At 41.3% G+C, this 7,132-nt stretch overlaps 1 long non-coding RNA gene across 2 annotated transcripts; it reads right to left on the minus strand.

The window, feature by feature from the left end:
• Positions 1-428: 428 nt before the first annotated feature.
• Positions 429-1,702, minus strand: LOC117542990. 2 transcript variants are annotated; one of them, XR_004568513.1, is made up of 4 exons: positions 1,669-1,702; positions 1,411-1,456; positions 885-976; positions 429-491 (listed from the first exon to the last, which is right to left on the minus strand). It is a non-coding gene; the product is annotated as an uncharacterized LOC117542990 (long non-coding RNA). The 2 variants fall into 2 exon arrangements; XR_004568512.1 differs by lacking the exon at positions 1,669-1,702 and having other exon boundaries at positions 1,411-1,505.
• Positions 1,703-7,132: the final 5,430 nt, after the last annotated feature.

Here is a 7,132-nt window from a genome sequence, read left to right on the forward strand (position 1 = left end):
AAAACATAGTGGCAGCAGAATATGTGCAGGATGCTGCTGATGTCAAGCAGGTGTTGTTACTCAAGAGTGCAAGGTGTTGTAGACGCCAGAGACGTTCAATTCTGTATTTGAAAAAAAAATTGTCATAAGTTGTAGTTACAGATGATTTGAACAAACTGTTAATTTTTCAAAGTTGAAACGTAATATTGTTATAATTTGGCAATAATCCATTGAATGACACAAGAGTCAGTGCACCATCATAAAGTACATTTTTGCTTGAAAATGTTCATGATCTGGGACTTTAAATTCCTTTTAAAATTTGAATTTTCTTCTGAAAGTTTGTTAAAGGGGATGTTAAGAATGAATAGTCTCAAAAGCTTCCAAAATTAGTTTTGACTCACCGTTGGTTGTGTACGCTTTTCCCTGCAATAAAACTGTTAATGTCAGTTCCACGAACTGAGAACATTAATTCTGCTACTCCAACATTTTCCCCTCCATGATCTCCTCTCACTCTGAAAAACAAATCAATTATATGCTTCAGGAAAATTACACAATTAAAATATATGTAGTATATAAAATATATGACACTACAGTATACTCCCAATAATGTAGTGCCATAAAAATTGAGGAGAGGCCCACAGTTTTAAACCCCTACTGTACACAATTGTGTTGTCATCTTTAACAATTATAGTTGTGTCAGCAAAGCTAATACATGTTTCCGAGCGCACTTTAGAGGCCTGGAAAGGTATGTGATGGCTATTGTTTTATCTTGTCGGTTCAAACATATGTTCAAAATATGCCTCTTTTAACTAAGAAACAATGTGCAGCTATTTGAGGGGAGCATCTACATACTATGGATAGGTCCACAATCACAGTAAAAATTACATTTGGAATGATATGAATACCTCAGTGGATACCCATGCTCGTTCACAGCTTCATTGAAGAAGACCAAGTGGGTGTCAGACCGGTTGTTGTCTGCTACCTTCAAGTACATAATCTACATATAAGTACATAATATAACACATTATCAACTTGATCAATTAGTATTCATTGCAACATAAATCAACTGACGAATGACATGAAACGGTAAGAAAACTAGACACCTCAGAATGATTTGATGTTATATCATGAAGCCTCTTGACATGAGAAATCAAGTCAAAGCTCAATAGAAAGGACTGAATCCTTACATGAATACAAAGTTAACATATGATGGGTGGAATAGGCACTATTCAGTCAGCAAAACAATTGAAATTACGACTTTGATAAATTAATTTCCAGTATACAAAGCCTGCTTCCCCTCACGAATGAAAAAGAGTAGGTTACTACCCCCTATTTGTACAGAAAATAATCTGAAGCCTAATACAACAAATAAAAAAACAGCACTCTTGTCTCATTTTGCAGTTGTTACTTTTTGACAGTATAAAGTCTTACCTTTCTTGAATAGCCATCTATTCCTCCAAAGATAACAAAGTTGTATCTAAGTTTAAACAAATAAGAAAGAAAAAAGTAACTCCCAAACACAATACATCCATAGAAGCATAGATCTCACATATAATATTTAAGTGGATGAAAGCAAAACCAAATTTGTTCATGCTACGTTATGCTATGTTTTGTCAATGGTCATTTTTAAATATTATTAAAAATAATAATATAATGAACACTTCACATACAGATAGCATGCAAACACACCTGATTAGCTTGTGATTGGTGTCGATGTGCACCATGTACTTAGGGCAGTGGTTCTCAAAGTGGGGGGCGCGCCCCCCCTGCGGGGCGCAGAGTCATGCCAGGGGGGGCGCGAGAGACATGGAGGAAAAATGGTTAGAAAAAAAAAAAAAAGATTTAAAAAAAAAAAGTCATAATTTGAAAAATTATTTATTAAAAAATAATATGATGCAGTACTATTACGTCTGGGTCTCTGTGTTTCATTAAAGCTCGGCTCTGTGTGTGGGGAACGAGCCATTTTGTGTGCGCGAGAGAGAGAGCGCACCGGTACCGGAGATCGTTGTTGTTAGCTTCTGGTGCTAGCAAGCTACGCTAACGGAGTTTTTTCAACAACAAGGTGGAGGAGAGTCCTCTCCTGTCAGACTGAGAGACTTAGTGAGCTAAAGGACTCTATCAGTGTTATCTCAGTGGGTCTCAAACGTTTTGGTCACCATTAATGTAAACAATTATTTCCAAGGCACACGTTTATATGATCATTATAGTTATACAAAAATACGAGAATAAATGAAAAACAGGTAGGAAATACTATATGACAGTAAAACAAGAATAAAGTTTAAAAAGGTGATTTGTAAAATATCCATTAAGAAAAAGTTAATCTGTTTACAGTTCTGTTTCATATGGGTGTTGAGAGATGCATCCATAGATCTCTTCATTTTGCTCTCAAAGTGCACCAGATTGATGCTTTTAACTTCAATATTTAAAAATAAATCTTCCCGGGGGAGCTTGCCCCCGGACCCCCCTATGTGAGGTCCACACACCACCTATAAAAATAGCACTTTACCCCTGCTTACACCTATATGCAGCCGTGAGCTGATTATCGAGCCTTCATTGTGACAGTCGCGGGTACACTGTGTATATGCGTGGGGAGTGTTGCAGTAGAAAATTCCACTGTAGCGACCGGTACATTAATGGGAAACCCTAAATGTTTGAGCACCCTCTATGAAACATCAAGCTACCCCACAGCACCCCCAAAATAAATCTCTGGCGTCGCCACTGAGCCTGACTATTTGTGTTGGGGGGGCCCGACTTTTTTTTTTGTCCAAAGGGGGGGCCTGACAGAAAAAGTTTGAGAACCACTGACTTAGGGTAAGGAACTGTGTATGTTCTCCTCACCACACATCCCATCCGGGTCATCGGTGCTTTTAATGTTTGTGATCAATACATCTAATTCATCGTCACTGCAGCCACTATATGAAGCTGATATAGATACATTATTTTCGGCCATCCGCCTAAATAGTGTTGCTCTAGACACACCCAGAAGTCTGGCAATGCAATGTGATGACAGTCCTAGTTCTATAAGATTTGTCAGAGTCTTGTTAACTGTGATGGTTATTCTCGCGTCCAGGAAAGAGAAGCTTAAAAAGGAGACTAAATGGAGTCTCTGAGATGTTTTCAAATTGGTACTTTAATTAATAAAAAAGGCGCGGTAAAGTCACAAACAGGATATTTGTCCAACAGAAATACAGCTGTGCATCCGGCCCTTGTTAGCAGAGAAAAGAGCCCGAACCGCTCAGGTGCTGCTGTTATATAGCTTCTGCAGGCTCCTCCCTGCGGGCCGGCCCTCCACATCTTAATGTCCGTTGTTACGTTTAAACAGAGGATTCAGGCATTGTACATTCAATATATACTTAAACACGCCTCTTCTCCTCATATTGTCTTTCATCACTTTTCCTTTAACACATTCTAAACGTTGTAGTTAATATTCTAAAAAATACAGAAAATACTTCACGGCTGGTTTGGTTTCTGGTCATTCCGGATGTTGTCACATCTTACCCACGTCTGTAAACAATAACTTTATTCAAATAAACTATACCTTCATTTAATATTCAGCAATAATAATACGTCTATAGTTGCAGTGTTAAAATCAGTAGGTTTCGGTGTGCATCACTGCATGTCATTTCGCTACTAAATTAACCTCTATAAGAAATGGTAAACTAGCCACATGCTAACCGGAGATGAAGGATTTTCAGAATAAAAGCTTAACTGGTTGTACACAATAATTTTCTGGTTTTTCAGTATAAAACAGCATTTAAACTGAAGGTACATTTAAGGTACATTATGCCATCAAAACATTGATTTTAATTTCTAACAGTCTCTACTGACAATGTAAATCGTGGACGCCCACGTCCAGAACCTCTTTGCAACTCCAGGGTTACAAATGTCTGTTCATTCTCTCTCTCCTGCTGGATGAGAGTATTAAGGTCTGCAAGTGCAGACAGAATGTTCTCTCCTACATCAACTATGTCGCCCAGAGCACTTAATAGAACACAATCCTGACGGCACGCAAACTCTAACCCTTCGATGTCTACAGGTGTCCTCTCCAGGATGTGTGTTAGTCGATCATGCAGTCGTTGAAAGATGTCAGCTTCAGTGATTCCTAGGGGATAAATGAAGAGATTAGAGATGACAAACATTGATCTGAAAATTATTGTTTGTTAGCTGCTCCATAAATGACAAGTTCTGCATTTTTTTTAAAGGCCATTTTATTCACCCACTAGCTAAGGCTTAGATTGTAGATGGCTAAAACCATTAGCCATCTCATATAGTCATTAAAGCAGTCAACAGCTGGGTTATATAGGAGTAAACAGCTGATTTCACTGGTGGTGGAACACTGGTGGGCAACAGAAGGGCAGCGCCAACAGCAATACTGTTTGAAAATGGTCGGTAAACAAGCTACTACAAGATTATCTCTATAATTATCTCCAATCTGGTGCCCACCGCTACTTTGCTACCACAGTATTTACTGTGATTAGAACGTTGATTTTGCCCACAAGTGTTCTGCGGGCCAACTAACGTTAGCTAAGTGACTTTATGATCCTACTCATCCTAGGTTGGCCATTAGCATTATTTAGCTTACTTGTTCGCACATGCTAGTATTAAATGCCACACATAATACATACATAGTAACAAAGCAACCATTCATAGCTTAAACATACTTAATCATGAACGGCAATATACTTCGACTTGAGGCGATAGACCCTGTCAAACAGTTATTTTCAATAACGTCAACTTCATTTAAAGATAATACTTGATAGCAGTACAACCAATTTAGCATACAGAAACTTTAGACAGACTTAACAGCGCTATCTAATGTTAGCTTATTAGCTACATCACAATTAAATAGGGATGCACGATAATTATCGGCCCGATAATTATCGGTCCGATATTAGGAATTATGACGTCATCCCGATAAACCCGATACCAGTATTAATAGCCCCGATAATATACAATATATTTTTGGGGTAAAAAAAAAGAAAAAAATACTGCGGTGTGGGTGGATTGGGATGAGGGGCACTTGTTTTTCACTCGGCTCCTCCCGTTTTGCCAGTACTGTGGTATTAGTGGTTTAGGAAGAGGGGAGTTTTTCACAAATCCAGCGCTCCCTAACTCGTGAAGCCAGGACAGTAAACAAACATGTCGTCGGTGGTATGGGCGTTGGAGCCATAGATATATATATAAACAGGGGTGCACATAACTTTTTTGCCCTGGTTCTCAAAGGAGCACCTGGAGATGTTGCTTGGTGCTCATCCTTAAAATTAAATAAACCGTAACTTTTGAGGGGGTCTTGACTTTATTTGCCAGACACACGGCACTGAACACACAGAGGTGCACACAGAACACACATGCAGAGGTGAACACAGAACACACATGCAGAGGTGAACACAGAACACACATGCAGAGGTGAACACAAGACAACATTAGTACGACCAGTAATCCTACAAGCTGTCATCACTACCCTCCTGACTGTTCTCCTTACTGTCAGACATGGTAGCTGATGATGTAGGCCTACTACTTTCTCTCTGGTTGAGTCTGCGATTAGCTGCTTGCATCCACAAGTCAACAGCTGGTTTTGGGTCGAAAGTCTCTGTTGTCATCTTAGACAAGTGGATGTAATCAAATAAGTATGTGAACATAACCAATAACCTACCATAGCCAATAACAAATGAATGTAACTTATTTTATTTGTGTTGTTCATTCATATCTTATTTTACCTTAACATTTATTTATTTATGCATTTTTATCTCTCCAGTTTTAAAGGATATTTTTGGTTACTGTCCTATTGGAATGATTTCAAACCTGTTTATCCCAATAATTATAAAGGAGTGCCTTGGAAATATGTGTTTACATTAATTGCGACCAAACCGTTTGAACTTGGACTAATGGCGCGTTTCCACTGCAGCGGGTAGCCCCGTTTAAGCGTCCTTAACCGTCCTCAAGCGGCCAGGCCGGTTTTTGGTGGCGTTTCCATATAGCCTAGTACCGGCCAGCGGGTACTTTTTCCCTCTTTTTCCGGCCCCATAAAATCGTGGTTCTATCAGGCCAGGGCCAGGGCTGAACTAGTGACGTCAACACTCTCGACTGCTGATTGGTCAGAGAGAATCGTCACAAGATTGCGCGCGAGTTCATCCCTAGCGTCGCATATATATCTAGAAGCAAGCTTGCAGCATTTTTATACACAGCATTTTGTAAACGGAGGAGCTACAAAAATGGCTACTTCTAAGAAAAGCACACCGTGGTCGACCGAGGAGGTGACGACGTTCCTACATCTCATTGGGGATGATCAAATCCAGCGGGAGCTCGACGGAACAACTCGAAATGTGAACAAAAACAAAGCCGATCGCCCCGCCTACACTGCGTTGCTACCCCAGGTCCTAAACTGTAATGGAAATGCGCCACGGCCTGGGCCGGCCAGCGAGGCAGCCCGAGGCCAGAGCGAGGACGCTTATGGCGCGTTTCCACTGCAGCGGGTAGCCCCGTTTAAGCGTCCTTAACCGTCCTCAAGCGGCCAGGCCGGTTTTTGGTGGCGTTTCCATATAGCCTAGTACCGGCCAGCGGGTACTTTTTCCCTCTTTTTCCGGCCTCATAAAATCGTGGTTCTCTCAGACCAGGGCCAGGGCTGAACTAGTGACGTCAACACTCTCGACTGCTGATTGGTCAGAGAGAATCGTCACAAGATTGCGCGCGAGTTCATCCCTAGCGTCGCATATATATCTAGAAGCAAGCTTGCAGCATTTTTATACACAGCATTTTGTAAACGGAGGAGCTACAAAAATGGCTACGTCTAATAAGAAAAGCACACCGTGGTCGACCGAGGGGGTGACGACGTTCCTACATCTCATTGGGGATGATCAAATCCAGCGGGAGCTGGACGGAACAACTCGAAATGTGAACAAAAACAAAGCCGATCGCCCCGCCTACACTGCGTTGCTACCCCAGGTCCTAAACTGTAATGGAAATGCGCCACGGCCTGGGCCGGCCAGCGAGGCAGCCCGAGGCCAGAGCGAGGACGCTTAGGGACGCTTAAACGGGGCTACCCCGCTGCAGTGGAAACGCGCCATTAGGGACGCTTAAACGGGGCTACCCCGCTGCAGTGGAAACGCGCCATAAGAGTCCTTTACCTCACTGAGCTGTAGTTATCAGTCTGACT

Source organism: Gymnodraco acuticeps, unplaced genomic scaffold (genome assembly GCF_902827175.1).
Source record: "Gymnodraco acuticeps unplaced genomic scaffold, fGymAcu1.1, whole genome shotgun sequence".
Classification (NCBI taxonomy): Eukaryota; Metazoa; Chordata; class Actinopteri; order Perciformes; family Bathydraconidae; genus Gymnodraco; species Gymnodraco acuticeps.